The sequence below is a fragment of the Ranitomeya imitator genome, chromosome 5 (assembly GCF_032444005.1).
Source record: "Ranitomeya imitator isolate aRanImi1 chromosome 5, aRanImi1.pri, whole genome shotgun sequence".
Taxonomy (NCBI): Eukaryota; Metazoa; Chordata; class Amphibia; order Anura; family Dendrobatidae; genus Ranitomeya; species Ranitomeya imitator.
Genome location: NC_091286.1, coordinates 230,998,734 through 231,016,405, shown reverse-complemented (window position 1 = coordinate 231,016,405; position 17,672 = coordinate 230,998,734).

Here is a 17,672-nt window from a genome sequence, read left to right as displayed (position 1 = left end):
AAAATACAACACAGCGTTCCCGCGCGGTATTTTCTGCACCATGGGCACAGCGGATTTGGTTTTCCATAGGTTTACATGGAACTGTAAAGCTGATGGAAAACTGCTACGAATCCGCAGCGGCCAATCCGCTGTGGATCCGCAGCCAAATCCGCACCGTGTGCACATAGCCTAATTCTAAGGGTATGTGCACACGATGCGGAAAACGCTGCTGATCCACAGCGTTTCCGCTGCTGCGGGTCCGCAGCAGTTTCCCATGAGTTTACAAAAAACGCTGCACACATGCTGCGGAAAAAACTGCGTGGAAACGCAGCAGTTTACATTCCACACATTTCACTTCTTTCTGCGGATTCCGCAGCGGTTTTACAACTGCTCCAATAGAAAACCGCAGTGAAATCCGCAGAAAAACCGTGGTAAATCCGCGATAAATCTGCAGCGGTTTTGCACTGCAAAGTTATAAAAACCGCTGCGGAAAAATACGCAGAGGACCAGAATACGTGTGCACATCCCTAACCCTAACCCTAACCCTAGTTCTAACTGTAGTGGAAAAAAAAAATTCTTTATTTTATTATTGTCCCTACCTATGGGGGTGATAAAGGGGGGGGGGTCACTTACTTTTTTTTATTTTGATCACTGTGATAGGTTTTATCACAGTGATCAAAATGTACATGGAACGAATCTGCCGGCCGGCAGATTCGGCGGGCGCAATGCGCATGCGCCTGCCATTTTGGAAGATGGCGGCGCCCAGGGAGAAGACGGACGGACACTGGGAGGCCCGATAAGTATAAGGGGGGGAGATCAGGGCACGGGGGGGCGTCGGAGCACGGGAGGGTGGCATCGGAGCACGGGGGGAGCGAGCAGGAGGATGGGGGAGCGGAGCACAGGACGGAGGGGAGCGGAACATAGATCGGAGGGCTGGGGGGCGATCGGTGGCGGTGGCACACCAGTGTTTCCAGCCATGACCGATGATATTGCAGCATCAGCCATGGCTGGATTGTAATATTTGTTTTTTAGGTGAAATATTACAAATCACGCTGATTAGCAGTTTCACTTTCAACAGCCAATCAGAGCGATCGTAGCCACGGGGGGGTGAAGCCGCCTGGGCTGAACTACCACTCCCCCTGTCCCTGCAGATTGGGTGAAATTGGAGTTAACCCTTTCACCTGATCTGCAGGGACGCGATCTTTCCATGATGCCACATAGGCGTCATGGGTCGGATTGGCACCGACTTTCATGATGCCTACGTGGCGTCAAAGGTCGGGAAGGGGTTAAACATCATCTGTCTGGAATATCAGAGAAGCAACACCAAGACAGAGAACCCCAAAAGGATTTAGATGAAACCACCACCGGCATAGTTTCAGTAAATCTTAATGTTTTACAATGACAAATAGCAAACATACAGAGGCTTAGAACAGTTTGTGAAGTGAATAAACAAACATTTATCAAGATTGTGTCACTAGGAGCATTGTCTGTCACATCTTTAAATGTTTTACAAGAAATGTAGCTATGTGTCTGTCTGAATGCATTTGGTATATGTTATTTCAATTTTGTTTACAAATCTCCATTTGTATATTCTTCATTTATACATTTGAGACAAACAAAGTTAAGACTCGCAAGGAGAGAAACAAATATAGTGGACAAAGCTATATTTTTAATGAACTACTGAGGCAAAGTAACAGCATTGCTTTATCAAATTTATATGAAGTGTATTGTGTCCAATGTTAGCAACCAGGCAACACAAAAAGGAGATTTTCAAGTGAGCTCTTTCTGGTACACAAATGTTATGAAGTATTTTCCAACAAGGATGTGGTTTCACCAACGGGGGTACCTTTTGTAAAAATAGACAAGTGCCATCACAGCCCCCCTTGACCAAACTTCACCAGCCTATAACAGTACAAAGCACATTCACCCTGGTGTTCTAGTGGCAGTTAAACAAGAGACATTGCAGGAGACAGAGTTAAGAAGTAGGTCCAATGGAATGCCATGCCCAATTCTCCAATGTGGGGTCCTTTTTGGACTGATTAAAATAGTGCCATCACAGCCCCCTAGACCTAAATGCCCCATACAGACCACGTTCACCCTGGTGATCTACTGGCAGGTACAGGACAGATTGCAGGAGACAGAGTTAAGAAGTCGGCCCAATGTAATGTCATGCCCAATTCCCCAATATAAAATCCTTTTTTTTTTAAATAAAAGAGTGCTGTTGTGAATTCTGTGGTCAAGCTCCTTCTTGTGGTCATGAGTGGTACTTCGGCTGGTTCTGTCCATGAGCTTCCTCTGGTGGATGTGAGTGGGGCTGCGGCTTCTGAGTTTCCATCCTCAGGTGACGAGGTTAAGTCATTAGGTGCTGCTCTATTTAACTCCACCTAGTTCTTTGTTCCTAGCCTCCAGTCAATGTTCCAGTATTGGTCTTGCTCTCTCCTGGATCGTTCTTGTGGCCTATCTGCCCTGCATAAGCTAAGTTCTGCTTGTGTTACTTTTGTTTGCTATTTTTTCTGTCCAGCTTGCTATATTGGTTTGTCTTGCTTGCTGGAAGCTCTGGGACGCAGAGGGAGCACCTCCGTACCGTTAGTCGGTGCCGAGGGTCTTTTTGCGCCCTCCGCGTGGTTGTTTGTAGGTTTTTGTGCTGACCGCAAAGCTATCTTTCCTATCCTCGGTCTATTCAGTAAGTCGGGCCTCACTTTGCTAAAATCTATTTCATCTCTGTGTTTGTATTTTCATCTTTACTCACAGTCATTATATGTGGGGGGCTGCCTTTTCCTTTGGGGAATTTCTCTGAGGCAAGGTAGGCTTATTTTTCTATCTTCAGGGCTAGCTAGTTTCTCAGGCTGTGCCCGAGGCGCCTAGGTCTGGTCAGGAGCGCTCCACGGCTACCTCTAGTGTGGTGTGATAGGATTAGGGATTGCGGTCAGCAGAGTTCCCACATCTCAGTGCTCGTCCTATGTTATTAGTAACTATCAGGTCATTTTCAGTGCTCTTAACCACCAGGTCCATTGTGGTTCTAAATCACCAGTCATAACAGTACTGGAGGCCCAAAGTACTAATGCTTCTCAATAGAGGGAAAGGAGAAGTTCTGAGACCATTTTTTTTTCTCTGCACTGTGTTTTGTCTTTCCTTTCCCCTAGACATTTGGGTGGTTCAGGACACAGGTGTAGTGATGGACATTAAAGGTCTGTCTTCTTGTGTGGATCATCTCACTGCAGGAGTACAAAAGATTCAAGACATTGTGGTTCAGAAATCTATGTTAGAACCTAGAATTCCTATTCCTGATTTATTTTCTGGAGATAGAGCTAAGTTTCTGAATTTCAAAAATAATTGCAAACTGTTTCTGGCTTTGAAACCCCGCTCCTCTGGTGACCCAGTTCAACAAGTTAAGATCATTATTTCTTTATTACGTGGCGACCCTCAAGACTGGGCATTTTCCCTTGCGCCAGGAGATCCTGCATTATGTGATATTGATGCGTTTTTTCTGGTGCTCGGATTGCTTTATGATGAACCCAATTCAGTGGATCAGGCAGAGAAAAATTTGCTGGCTCTGTGTCAGGGTAAGGATGAGGTGGAGATATATTGTCAGAAGTTTAGGAAGTGGTCTGTGCTCACTCAATGGAATGAATGTGCGCTGGCAGCAATTTTCAGAAATGGTCTCTCTGAAGCCCTTAAGGATGTCATGGTTGGATTTCCTATGCCTGCTGGTCTGAATGAGTCTATGTCTTTGGCCATTCAGATCGATCGACGCTTACGTGAGCGTAAAACTGTGCACCATTTGGCGGTATTATCTGAGCATAAACCTGAACCTATGCAATGTGATAGGACTTTGACCAGAGCTGAACGGCAAGAACACAGACTTTGGAATGGGCTGTGTTTTTACTGTGGTGATTCCACTCATGCTATCTCCGATTGTCCTAAGCGCACTAAGCGGTTCGCTAGGTCTGCCACCATTGGTACGGTACAGTCGAAATTTCTTTTGTCCGTTACTTTGATCTGCTCTTTGTCATCCTATTCTGTCATGGCATTTGTGGATTCAGGCTCTGCCCTGAATTTGATGGACTTGGAGTTTGCTAGGCGCTGTGGGTTTTTCTTGGAGCCCTTGCAGTATCCTATTCCATTGAGAGGAATTGATGCTACGCCTTTGGCCAAGAATAAGCCCCAGTACTGGACCCAATTGACCATGTGCATGGCTCCTGCGCATCAGGAGGATATTCGCTTTTTGGTGTTGCATAATCTGCATGATGTGGTCGTGTTGGGGTTGCCATGGCTACAAGTCCATAACCCAGTATTGGATTGGAAATCTATGTCTGTGTCCAGCTGGGGTTGTCAGGGGGTACATGGTGATGTTCCATTTCTGTCTATTTCATCATCCACCCCTTCTGAGGTCCCAGAGTTCTTGTCGGATTATCGGGATGTATTTGATGAGCCCAAGTCCAATGCCCTACCTCCGCATAGGGATTGCGATTGTGCTATCGATTTGATTCCTGGTAGTAAGTTTCCTAAAGGTCGACTGTTTAATTTGTCTGTGTCTGAGCACGCCGCTATGCAGAGTTACGTAAAGGAATCCTTGGAGAAGGGTCATATTCGCCCGTCGTCGTCGCCATTGGGAGCAGGGTTCTTTTTTGTGGCCAAAAAGGAGGGTTCGTTGAGACCTTGTATTGATTACCGCCTTCTAAATAAAATCACGGTCAAATTTCAGTACCCCTTGCCGCTGCTGTCTGATTTGTTTGCTCGGATTAAGGGAGCTAGTTGGTTCACCAAGATAGATCTTCGTGGTGCGTATAATCTTGTGCGTATTAAACAGGGCGATGAATGGAAAACAGCATTCAATACGCCCGAGGGCCATTTTGAGTACCTGGTTATGCCATTCGGGCTTTCCAATGCTCCATCAGTATTTCAGTCCTTTATGCATGACATCTTCCGAGAGTACCTGGATAAATTCCTGATTGTATACTTGGATGATATTTTGGTCTTCTCGGATGATTGGGAGTTTCACGTGAAGCAGGTCAGAATGGTGTTCCAGGTCCTGAGTGCGAATTCTTTGTTTGTGAAGGGGTCAAAGTGTCTCTTTGGTGTTCAGAAGGTTTCATTTTTGGGGTTCATTTTTTCCCCTTCTACTATCGAGATGGATCCTGTTAAAGTTCAGGCCATCTATGATTGTACTCAGCCGACATCTCTGAAGAGTCTACAAAAGTTCCTGGGCTTTGCTAATTTTTATCGTCGCTTCATCAATAACTTTTCTAGTATTGCTAAATCGTTGACTGATTTAACCAAGAAGGGTGCTGATGTGGTCAATTGGTCTTCTGCTGCTGTGGAAGCTTTTCAGGAGTTGAAGCGTCGTTTTTCTTCTGCCCCTGTATTGTGCCAGCCAGATGTTTCGCTCCCGTTCCAGGTCGAGGTTGATGCTTCTGAGATTGGAGCAGGGGCTGTTTTGTCGCAAAGAATTTCTGATGGCTCAGTGATGAAACCGTGTGCCTTCTTTTCCAGGAAGTTTTCGCCTGCTGAGCGTAATTATGATGTTGGCAATCGAGAGTTGCTGGCCATGAAGTGGGCATTCGAGGAGTGGCGTCATTGGCTTGAAGGAGCTAAGCATCGCTTGGTGGTCTTGACTGATCACAAGAACTTGACTTATCTCGAGTCCGCCAAACGGTTGAATCCTAGACAGGCTCGTTGGTCGCTGTTTTTCTCCCGTTTTGACTTTGTGGTTTCGTACCTTCCGGCCTCTAAGAATGTGAAAGCGGATGCCCTGTCTAGGAGTTTTGTGCCCGACTCTCCGGGTTTGCCTGAGCCAGCGGGTATTCTCAAAGAGGGGGTAATTTTGTCTGCCATCTCCTCTGAATTGCGGCGGGTGCTGCAAAAATTTCAGGCTAATAGACCTGACCGTTGCCCAGTGGAGAAACTGTTTGTTCCTGATAAATGGACGAGTAGAGTTATCTCTGAGGTTCATTGTTTGGTGTTGGCTGGTCATCCTGGAATCTTTGGTACTAGAGATTTGGTGACTAGATCCTTTTGGTGGCCATCTCTGTCGCGGGATGTGCGTTCGTTTGTGCAGTCCTGTAGGACTTGTGCTCGGGCTAAGCCCTGCTGTTCTCGTGCCAGTGGGTTGCTTTTGCCCTTGCCGGTCCCGAAGAGGCCCTGGACACATATCTCTATGGATTTTATTTCGGATCTCCCTGTCTCGCAAAAGATGTCAGTCATTTGGGTGGTTTGTGATCGCTTCTCTAAGATGGTCCATTTGGTACCCTTGTCTAAATTGCCTTCCTCCTCTGATTTGGTGCCATTGTTTTTCCAGCATGTGGTTCGTTTACATGGCATTCTGGTGAAAATCGTTTCGGACAGAGGTTCCCAGTTTGTTTCGAGGTTTTGGCGAGCCTTTTGTGCTAGGATGGGCATTGATTTGTCTTTTTCCTCGGCTTTCCATCCTCAGACAAATGGCCAAACTGAACGAACCAATCAGACCTTGGAAACATATCTGAGATGTTTTGTTTCTGCTGATCAGGATGATTGGGTGTCCTTTTTGCCTTTGGCTGAGTTCGCCCTTAATAATCGGGCCAGCTCGGCTACTTTGGTTTCTCCGTTTTTTCTGCAATTCTGGTTTCCATCCTCGTTTCTCTTCAGGGCAGGTTGAGTCTTCGGACTGTCCTGGTGTGGATACTGTTGTGGATAGGTTGCAGCAGATTTGGACTCATGTAGTGGACAATTTGACATTGTCCCAGGAGAAGGCTCAACGTTTCGCTAACCGCAGGCGCTGTGTGGGTCCCCGACTTCGTGTTGGGAATTTGGTTTGGTTGTCGTCTCGTTATATTCCTATGAAAGTTTCCTCTCCTAAGTTTAAGCCTCGTTTTATTGGTCCGTATAGGATTTCTGAGGTTCTTAATCCTGTGTCTTTTCGTTTGACCCTTCCAGCTTCTTTTTCCATCCATAATGTATTCCATAGGTCATTGTTGCGGAGATACGTGGAACCTGTGGTTCCATCTGTTGATCCTCCTGCCCCGGTTTTGGTTGAGGGGGAGTTGGAGTATATAGTGGAGAAGATTTTGGATTCTCGTATTTCGAGACGGAAACTCCAGTACCTGGTTAAGTGGAAGGGTTATGGTCAGGAAGATAATTCCTGGGTCTTTGCCTCTGATGTTCATGCTGCCGATCTGGTTCGTGCCTTTCATTTGGCTCATCCTGGTCAGCCTGGGGGCTCTGGTGAGGGTTCGGTGACCCCTCCTCAAGGGGGGGTACTGTTGTGAATTCTGTGGTCAAGCTCCCTCTTGTGGTCATGAGTGGTACTTCGGCTGGTTCTGTCCATGAGCTTCCTCTGGTGGATGTGAGTGGGGCTGCGGCTTCTGAGTTTCCTTCCTCAGGTGACGAGGTTAAGTCGTTAGGTGCTGCTCTATTTAACTCCACCTAGTTCTTTGTTCCTAGCCTCCAGTCAATGTTCCAGTATTGGTCTTCCTCTCCTGCATCGTTCTTGTGGCCTGTCTGCCCTGCATAAGCTAAGTTCTGCTTGTGTTACTTTTGTTTGCTATTTTTTCTGTCCAGCTTGCTATATTGGTTAGTATTGCTTGCTGGAAGCTCTGGGACGCAGAGGGAGCACCTCCGTACCGTTAGTCGTGCGGAGGGTCTTTTTGCACCCTCCGCGTGGTTGTTTGTAGGTTTTTGTGCTGACCGCAAAGCTATCTTTCCTATCCTCGGTCTATTCAGTAAGTCGGGCCTCACTTTGCTAAAATCTATTTCATCTCTGTGTTTGTATTTTCATCTTTACTCACAGTCATTATATGTGGGGGGCTGCCTTTTCCTTTGGGGAGTTTCTCTGAGGCAAGGTAGGCTTATTTTTCTATCTTCAGGGCTAGCTAGTATCTCAGGCTGTGCCCGAGGCGCCTAGGTCTGGTCAGGAGTAGGGTTGAGCGACCTTCACTTTTATAGGATCGGGTCGGGTTTCACGAAACCCGACTTTTGGAAAAGTCGGGTCGAGTGAAATCGGCCGATCCTATAAAAAAGTCGGGGTCGGGGTCGGCCGAAACTCGAAACCCAATGCAGTGCATTGGGTTTCCATGGTTCCCAGGGTCTGAAGGAGCGGAAACTCTCCTTCAGGCTCTGGGATCCATATTTAAGTGTAAAATATAGAATTAAAATAAAAAATATCCTTATACTTACCCTCTGACGCGCCCTGGTACTAACCGGGAACCTTCCTTCCTTAGAATCAGCCTTCCAGGACCTTCGGTGACGTCGCGGGTGACGTCGCGGCTTGTGATTGGCCGCGCGGCCGCCCATGTGACCGCTCGCGCGGCCAATCACAAGCTGCGACGTCACCCGCGACATCACCGAAGGTCCTGGAAGGGCTGATTCTTAGGAAGGAAGGCTGTCGGAAGGAAGCAGGGCGCTTCCGAGGGTGAGTATATTCCTATTAGGTATATACTCACCCTCAGAAGCGCCCTGCTTCCTTCCGACAGCCTTCCTTCCTAAGAATCAGCCCTTCCAGGACCTTCGGTGACGTCGCGGCTTGTGATTGGCCGCGCGAGCGGTCACATGGGCGGCCGCGCGGCCAATCACAAGCCGCGACGTCACCGCGACGTCACGGCAAGGTCCTAGAAGCGCGGATTCGAAGGAGGAAGGCTGCCGGTTAGTACCAGGGCGCGTCAGAGGGTAAGTATTGCAATATTTTTTATTTTAATTCTATATTTTACACTTTAATCTGAATTCCGATACCAATTCCCGATATCTTAAACATATCGGGAATCGGGATCGGAATTCCGATTCCAGATTCAAAAGATCGCCGACTTCATGGCCGACCCCCCACTGGGGTCGGGTCGGGTTTCATGAAACCCGACCTTGCCAAAAGTCGGCGACTTTTGAACAATTTCGACCCGTTTCGCTCAACCCTAGTCAGGAGCGCTCCACGGCTACCTCTAGTGTGGTGTGATAGGATTAGGGATTGCGGTCAGCAGAGTTCCCACGTCTCAGAGCTCGTCCTATGTTATTAGTAACTATCAGGTCATTTTCAGTGCTCTTAACCACCAGGTCCATTGTGGTTCTAAATCACCAGTCATAACAGAGTGCCATCACAGGCCCCTTGGCCAACATGCACCGTACAAAGCACATTCACCCTGGTGATCTACTGGCAGGTACAGGACAGATTGCAAAAGACAGAGTTAATGCCCAATTCTCCAATGTAAAATCCTTTTTTTTTTTTTTAAATAAAAGAGTGCCAACACAGCCCCCTTGGCCAAAATGCAGGGTACAGAGCACGTCCACCCTGTTGATTTAGTGGCAGGTACATTTTAGATTGCTGGAGACGGAGTTAAGAAGTCGGCCCAATGTAATGCCATGCCCAATTCCCCAATGTGTTGTTCTTTTTTAAAAAAAATAAAAGAGTACCATCACAGCACCCTTGGCCAAAATGCACCATACAGACCACGTTCACCCTGGTGATATAGTGGTACTGGATGAGGAGGATGAGAATAAGGAGGAGAATAAAAACAAACAGACCAAATCTGGAAGCGTATACCCATGTGTGGTTGTGAAGAGGTACATGAGAATAGACCTCCCCAAAAGAGAGAATGTATTTGAGGTTATGTTTCGCTGTTTTCACTTGGTGGTGTACAGAAGTCTTTCCCAATTCAGGCCTTGTTCATTTTGATAAGAGTCAGCCTGTCAGCATTTTCAGTTGACAGGCGGATGCACTTATCTGTTATAATTCCACCAGCGGCACTAAAAACCCGCTCTGACAAAACGCTAGCAGCAGGGCAGGCCAGGACCTCCAAGGTGTAGAGAGCCAGTTCATGCCACGTGTCCAGCTTGGATACCCAATAATTAAAAGGCACAGAGGAATCATGGAGGATGTTTGTACGATCTGCAAGGTACTCCCTCACCATCTTCCCAAACATTGCACTTCTTGTGACAGCACCCCTTGCCTCTGTGCCGCCACGATGGGAGGGTCTGAGAGAACTGTCCCAGAACTTGGCCATTGTTCCCCTGCCTGAGCTGGATTGTACTTCTGTCTCTTTCGTTTGGAGTCCTTGGTTGTACAACAACCTCTGACGTCTGCTGCCAGCGTTCTTACATGGGAATTTTCTAAGTAATTCCGCTACAAGGGCCCTGTGGTACTGCAACATGTTAGTACACCTCTCTGCCTCAGGCAGAAGAGATTGAAAGTTCTCCTTGTAGCATGGGTCTAGAAGAGTCACCAACCAGGAATGAGTGTCACCCAAAAGTTTGATAATCCGAGAGTCATGTGAAATGCAGCGCAACATAAAGTCAGCCTTGCGTGCCAGACTGCTAACAGGCAAGACTTCCGTGTCCTCACCAACAGGACGACTGACCATGCTGTACTTCTCCTCCCCATCCTCCTCCTCCCTGTCCTCAGGCCATCCCCGCTGAACAGAAGCTAATACAGATGTGTTTGTAGTACCATCTATAGTGCATGAAAGTAGCTCCTGTTCTTTCTCATCCTCCTCATTATTGCCTACCAATCAACGTTGAGAAGACATGAGGCTGGGCTGAGTGTAATTCCCCTGTATGTTTCTTTGCTCCATGTCCTCGTGCTCCGCCTGCAATGCATCCTCTTTGACTGTGAGCAGAGAGTTTTTCAGAATGCTGAGAAGCGGGAAGTTGATGCTAATTATGGCGTCATCGCCGCTCACAATCTTGGTGCAGTCCTCAAAAGTTTTGGAGGATGTTACATATGTCTGACATCTGTGTCCACTCCTGAGGTCCTATGTGTGGAGTCTGACCTGAAATTCGATGGCCTTGTTGATATTGGTAGTCAACAACGGCCCTCTTCTGCTCTCAAATCTTTTCCAACATATGCAGCGTAGAGTTCCAGCGCGTGGGGACATAACACAACAGTCGGTGAGCAGGAAGCTGAAACTGCTGCTGAAGAACAGCAAGGGCAGCTGAAGCTGTAGCTGACTTTCTAAAATGGGCAGACAGATGGTGTACTTTCACTATCAGATCCGGCAGCTCCGGGTAGTTTTTCAGAAAACGCTGAATCACGAGGAAGACAAGATCTTTGAAATGTTGGAAGAGATCAACATGAGTACTCCACATACCCTACGGAGGACTGAGACTTGGATTGACTTCTTCATCCTTTTCCTCCTTTTTTTTTTACAGACTGTTGCCCTCTATAGAACTGTACCCCGGTATATACATTGGGGGCCATGAACTCTAGTGCGATGTTCTAGGGATTTTGGTAGGTCGGAGTCCATTTATAGTTACAAAACTACTACCCTCATCCACAAAGCACTCCATGGCTCAGCACCACCCTACATCTCCTCCCTGGTATCAGTCTACCACCCTACCCGTGCCCTCCGCTCCGCTAATGACCTCAGGTTAGCATCCTCAATAATCAGAACCTCCCACTCCCGTCTCCAAGACTTTACACGTGCTGCGCCGATTCTTTGGAATGCACTACCTAGGTTAATACGATTAATCCCCAATCCCCACAGTTTTAAGCGTGCCCTAAAAACTCATTTGTTCAGACTGGCCTACCGCCTCAATGCATTAACCTAACGATCCCTGTGTGGCCTATTTATAATAAAAAAAAAAAAAAAAAAAAAAAAAGGTTCCTCGCATCATGTTCTCATACACTTTATGCAGTATTAGCCCTCTGTGTCTGTACTGCTACATACTTAGGCAGGTAACTGGTTCATGCAGCTTTACATGAACACCTGAGCCTTACACTATAGCTGGTCCGAATAACTAAAGCAATTGTTACCATCCACCTCTCGTGTCTCCCCTTTTCCCCATAGTTTGTAAGCTTGCGAGCAGGGCCCTCACTCCTCCTGGTATCTGTTTTGAACTGTATTTCTGTTATGCTGTAATGTTTATTGTCTGTACAAGTCCCCTCTATAATTTGTAAAGCGCTGCGGAATATGTTGGCGCTATATAAATAAAATTATTATTATTATTATTATTATTATTATTATTGGGAGCAGTTCATCCCTCTGAAACTATCTATCACCCATATGTTCTAACACTACAGTTATAGTGTGAGGGCAAAATCCATTATGTTGCCCATAGGAATTTGTCATATTGGACTGTGTCCATGATTCTCTAATGTGTCAGCATTTAATAATACAGACCAAATGGTCTACATGTGCAGGTATATAGGAATGGGATTCATCAATCCTTCCGAATCCTGCATATAGAGCATTGTGGACTCTGCGCAGATGTAAAAAGGGATGAGAACCCGTATCCTCAGTGCGCATGTGTCGTAATTTGCATCAAGCGACATATGCTCACCAGTGCGTAAGCGTATACAAATACGGAACATTTGCTGTGGGATGCGCAAGCGCACTAAGCGGGAAACGTACACACAAGCACTATGGTGTACATATATGCAGAACATAATGCACTCTGCGCAGACGCAAGAAGGGACAAGGACTTGTATCCTCAGTGAGCAGGCGCCGTAATAGGGATTGGGTGATACAGCTCTCCAGCGCGCAAGTGCTCATGAACACAGCGCATTGGTCATGGAAGGCGCAAGTGCATAGAATGGAGGACTAATGCGCAAGCGTTGTGATACAAGATGACCCCTGACCTGTGCTTCCGGGCCAGTGCGATCAGCACGGACGCCACCACCATGAGGTGTCTTCTCACACCTGACGGCAGGTAAATCTAATTTTGATAGCTTAAATAGTCAGCATTGCACTCAGCAAGTACACTCACCTTGAAAAAGACACAGTGTATGTGTCGGAACGCGTGGGTTTCTTAATCTTCCATTTTCTGGCTGCACCGCTGCTCTAGGGATCAGGGGGCGACTATAGAGGACCGGTTAGGGTAAAGTATACAGCTTTGTGCTCATTGCCTTTTTTGTCAAATACGTCTTTGATCTACCATGTTATTTCATTCATGTATGAGCACCGTTTTGGGCAAACTAACAGATAGATTTGAAACCAATGCACATGCGTATACTCTGACTATAATAGCTGTTGGCAGAATTACCAGAATATGAAAACTAGTTGCATCATAGGGGCTTTGTGTTACCTAGCAAGCTTCCTTTGCCCTACACCTACACATGGTGTGGTCCTACTCTAGATTTAAAAAGAGCCTCCGTAAGGATTCCGTTAATCTGTTTTTCTTGTTAAGGATATATGCAGCATTTATATTATGTACGGTAATCATTTTGGTGCAAATGGGAAAAAAATTTTCGTCCAGATAACATGTACCCGATTATGGAAGTTTGGATATATCTACTTTTTGGAGTAGTTTTTTAGATGTTTTTAATTGCGTGTAGTATTTTCTGTGTGCAAATAAAATTTGATATCTTTTGAAATTATCTATCTGTGGAGTTCCAACCGTTTTTTGCATGCACCTTTTGCTCTTCTTTATATATAGTGTACGTATTACATGCCTGGTAATGAACCCACAATATTTAAAGCTGTGATTTTTTGGATGGTGCCCACTTTAAAAACTTTTTCTATTTCAAATGCTCAACACGAATGTCTTTATTAACCCCTTCATGACCCAGCCTATTTTGACCTTAAAGACCTTGCCGTTTTTTGCAATTCTGACCAGTGTCCCTTTATGAGGTAATAACTCAGGAACGCTTCAACGGATCCTAGCGGTTCTGAGATTGTTTTTTCGTGACATATTGGGCTTCATGTTAGTGGTAAATTTAGGTCAATAAATTATGCGTTTATTTGTGATAAAAACGGAAATTTGGCGAAAATTTTGAAAATTTCGAATTTTGAATTTTTATTCTGTTAAACCAGAGAGTTATGTGACACAAAATAGTTAATAAATAACATTTCCCACATGTTTACTTTACATCAGCACAATTTTGGAAACAAAATTTTTTTTTGCTAGGAAGTTATAAGGGTTAAAATTTGACTAGCGATTTCTCATTTTTAGAACGAAATTTACAAAACCATTTTTTTAGCGACCACCTCACATTTGAAGTCAGTTTGAGGGGTCTATATGGCTGAAAATACCCAAAAGTGACACCATTCTAAAAACTGCACCCCTCAAGGTACTCAAAACCACATTCCAGAAGTTTATTAACCCTTCAGGTGCTTCACAGCAGCAGAAGCAACATGGAAGGAAAAAATGAACATTTAACTTTTTAGTCACAAAAATTATCTTTTAGCAACAATTTTTTTATTTTCCCAATGGTAAAAGGAGAAACTTAACCAAGTAAGTTGTTGTACAATTTGTCCTGAGTACGCTGATACCTCATATGTGGGGGTAAACCACTGTTTGGGCGCACGGCAGGGCTTGGAAGGGAAGGAGCGCCATTTGACTTTTTGAATCAAAAATTGGCTCCACTCTTTAGTGGACACCATGTCACGTTTGGAGAGCCCCCGTGTGCCTAAAAATTGGAGCTCCCCCACAAGTGACCCCATTTTGGAAAATAGACGCCCCAGGGAACTTATCTAGATGCATAGTGAGCACTTTAAACCCCCAGGTGCTTCACAAATTGATCCGTAAAAATGAAAAAGTACTTTTTTTTCACAAAAAAATTTTTTAGCCTCAATTTTTTCATTTTCACATGGGCAACAGGATAAAATGGATCCTAAAATTTGTTGGGCAATTTCTCCTGAGTACACTGATACCTCATATGTGGGGATAAACCACTGTTTGGGCACATGGTAAGGCTCGGAAGGGAAGGAGCGCCATTTGACTTTTTGAATGAAAAATTATCTCCATCGTTAGCGGACACCATGTCGCGTTTGGAAAGCTCCTGTGTGCCTAAACATTGGCGCTCCCCCACAAGTGACCCCATTTTGGAAACTAGACCCCCCAAGGAACTTAATTAGATGCCTAGTGAGCACTTTAAACCCCCAGGTGCTTCTCAGAAGTTTATAACGCAGAGCCATGAAAATAAAAAATAATTTTTCTTTCCTCAAAAATGATTTTTTAGCCTGGAATTTCCTATTTTGCCAAGGGTAATAGGAGAAATTGGACCCCAAATGTTGTTGTCCAGTTTGTCCTGAGTACGCTGATACCCCATATGTGGGGGTAAACCACTGTTTGGGCGCACGGCAGGGCTCGGAAGGGAAGGCATGCCATTTGGCTTTTTAAATGGAAAATTAGCTCCAATCATTAGCGGACACCATGTCACGTTTGGAGAGCCCCTGTGTGCCTAAACATTGGAGATCCCCCAGAAATGACCCCATTTTGGAAACTAGTCCACCAAAGGAACTAATCTAGATGTGTGGTGAGGACTTTGAACCCCCAAGTGCTTCACAGAAGTTTATAACGCAGAGCCATGAAAAAAAAAAAAAAATTATTTTCTCAAAAATTATCTTTTAGCCTGCAATTTTTTATTTTCCCAAGGGTATCAGGAGAAATTTGACCCCAAAAGTTGTTGTCCAGTTTCTCCTGAGTATGCTGATACCCCATATGTGGGGGTAAACCACTGTTTGGGCACATGCCGGGGCTCGGAAGTGAAGTAGTGACGTTTTGAAATGCAGACTTTGATGGAATGCTCTGTGGGCGTCACGTTGCGTTTGCAGAGCCCCTGATGTGGCTAAACAGTAGAAACCCCCCACAAGTGACCCCATTTTGGAAACTAGACCCCGAAAGGAACTTATCTAGATGTGTGGTGAGCACTTTGAACCCCCAAGTGCTTCATAGAAGTATATAATGCAGAGCCGTGAAAATAATAAACACGTTTTCTTTCCTCAAAAATTATTATTTAGCCCAGAATTTTTTAATTTTCCCAAGGGTAACAGGAGAAATTTGACCCCAATATATGTTGTCCAGTTTCTCCTGAGTATGGTGATACCCCATATGTCGGGGTAAACTACTGTTTGGGCACATGCCGGGGCTCGGAATTGAAGTAGTGACGTTTTGAAATGCAGACTTTGATGGAATGCTCTGCGGGCGTCACGTTGCGTTTGCAGAGCCCCTGATGTGGCTAAACAGTAGAAACCCCCAACAAGTGACCCCATTTTGGAAACTAGACCCCGAAAGGAACTTATCTAGATGTGTGGTGAGCACTTTGAACCCCCAAGTGCTTCATAGAAGTATATAATGCAGAGCCGTGAAAATAATAAACACGTTTTCTTTCCTCAAAAATAATTATTTAGCCCAGAATTTTTTATTTTCCCAAGGGTTACAGGAGAAATTGAACCCCAAAAGTTGTTGTTCAGTTTCTCCTGAGTACGCTGATACCCCATGTGTGGAGGTAAACCACTGTTTGGGCACACGTCGGGGCTCAGAAGGGAAGTAGTGACTTTTGAAATGCAGACTTTGATGGAATGGTCTGCGGGCGTCACGTTGCGTTTGCAGAGCCCCTGGTGTGCCTAAACAGTAGAAACCCCCCACAAGTGACCCCATTTTAGAAACTAGACCCCCCAAGGAACTTATCTAGATATGTGGTGAGCACTTTGAACCCCCAAGTGCTTCACAGACGTTTACAACGTAGAGCCGTGAAAATAATAAATCATTTTTCTTTCCTCAAAAATGATGTTTTAGCAAGCATTTTTTTATTTTCACAAGGGTAACAGGAGAAATTGGACCCCAGTAATTGTTGCGCAGTTTATCCTGAGTATGCTGGTACCCCATATGTGGGGGTAAACCACTGTTTGGGTACACGTCGGGGCTCGGAATTGAGGGAGCACCATTTGACTTTTTGAATACGAGATTGGCTGGAATCAATGGTGGCGCCATGTTGCATTTGGAGACCCCTGATGTGCCTAAACAGTGGAAACCCCTCAATTCTAACTCCAACACTAACCCCAACACACCCCTAACCCTAATCAGAACCCTAACCACAACACACCCCTAACCACAACCCTAATTCCAACCCTAACCCTAAGGCTATGTGCCCACGTTGTGGATTCGTGTGAGATTTTTCAGCATCATTTTTTAAAAATCCGCGGGTAAAAGGCACTGCGTTTTACCTGCGGATTTTCCGCGGATTTCCAGTGTTTTTTGTGCGGATTTCACCTGTGGATTCCTATTGAGGAACAGGTGTAAAACGCTGCGGAATCCGCACAAAGAATTGACATGCTGCGGAAAATACAACGCAGCGTTTCCGCGCTGTATTTTCCGCACCATGGGCACAGCGGATTTTGTTTTCCATAGGTTTACATGGTACTGTACACCTGATGGAACACTGCTGCGAATCCGCAGCGGCCAATCCACTGCGGATCCGCAGCCAAATCCGCACCGTGTGCACATGGCCTAATTCTAAAGGTATGTGCACACGCTGCGGAAAACGCTGCGGATCCGCAGCAGTTTCCCATGAGTTTACAGTTCAATGTAAACATATGGGAAACAAAAATCGCTGTACACATGCTGCGGAAAAACTGCACAGAAACGCAGCGGTTTACATTCCGCAGCATGTCACTTCTTTGTGCAGATTCCGCAGCGGTTTTACAACTGCTCAAATAGAAAATCGCAGTTGTAAAACCACAGTGAAATGCGCAGAAAAAACGCGGTAAATCCGCCATAAATCCGCAGCGGAAAAATCTGCAGAGGACCAGAATACGTGTGCACATACCGAAACCCTAACCCTAACCCTACCCCTAACCCTACCCCTAACCCTAGCCCTAACCCTACCCCTAACCCTACCCCTAACCCTACCCCTACCCCTACCCCTAACCCTAACCCTACCCCTACCCCTAACCCTAACCCTACCCCTAACCCTACCCCTACCCCTAACCCTACCCCTAACCCTACCCCTAACCCTAGCCCTAACCCTACCCCTAACCCTAACCCTACCCCTACCCCTAACCCTATTCTAACAT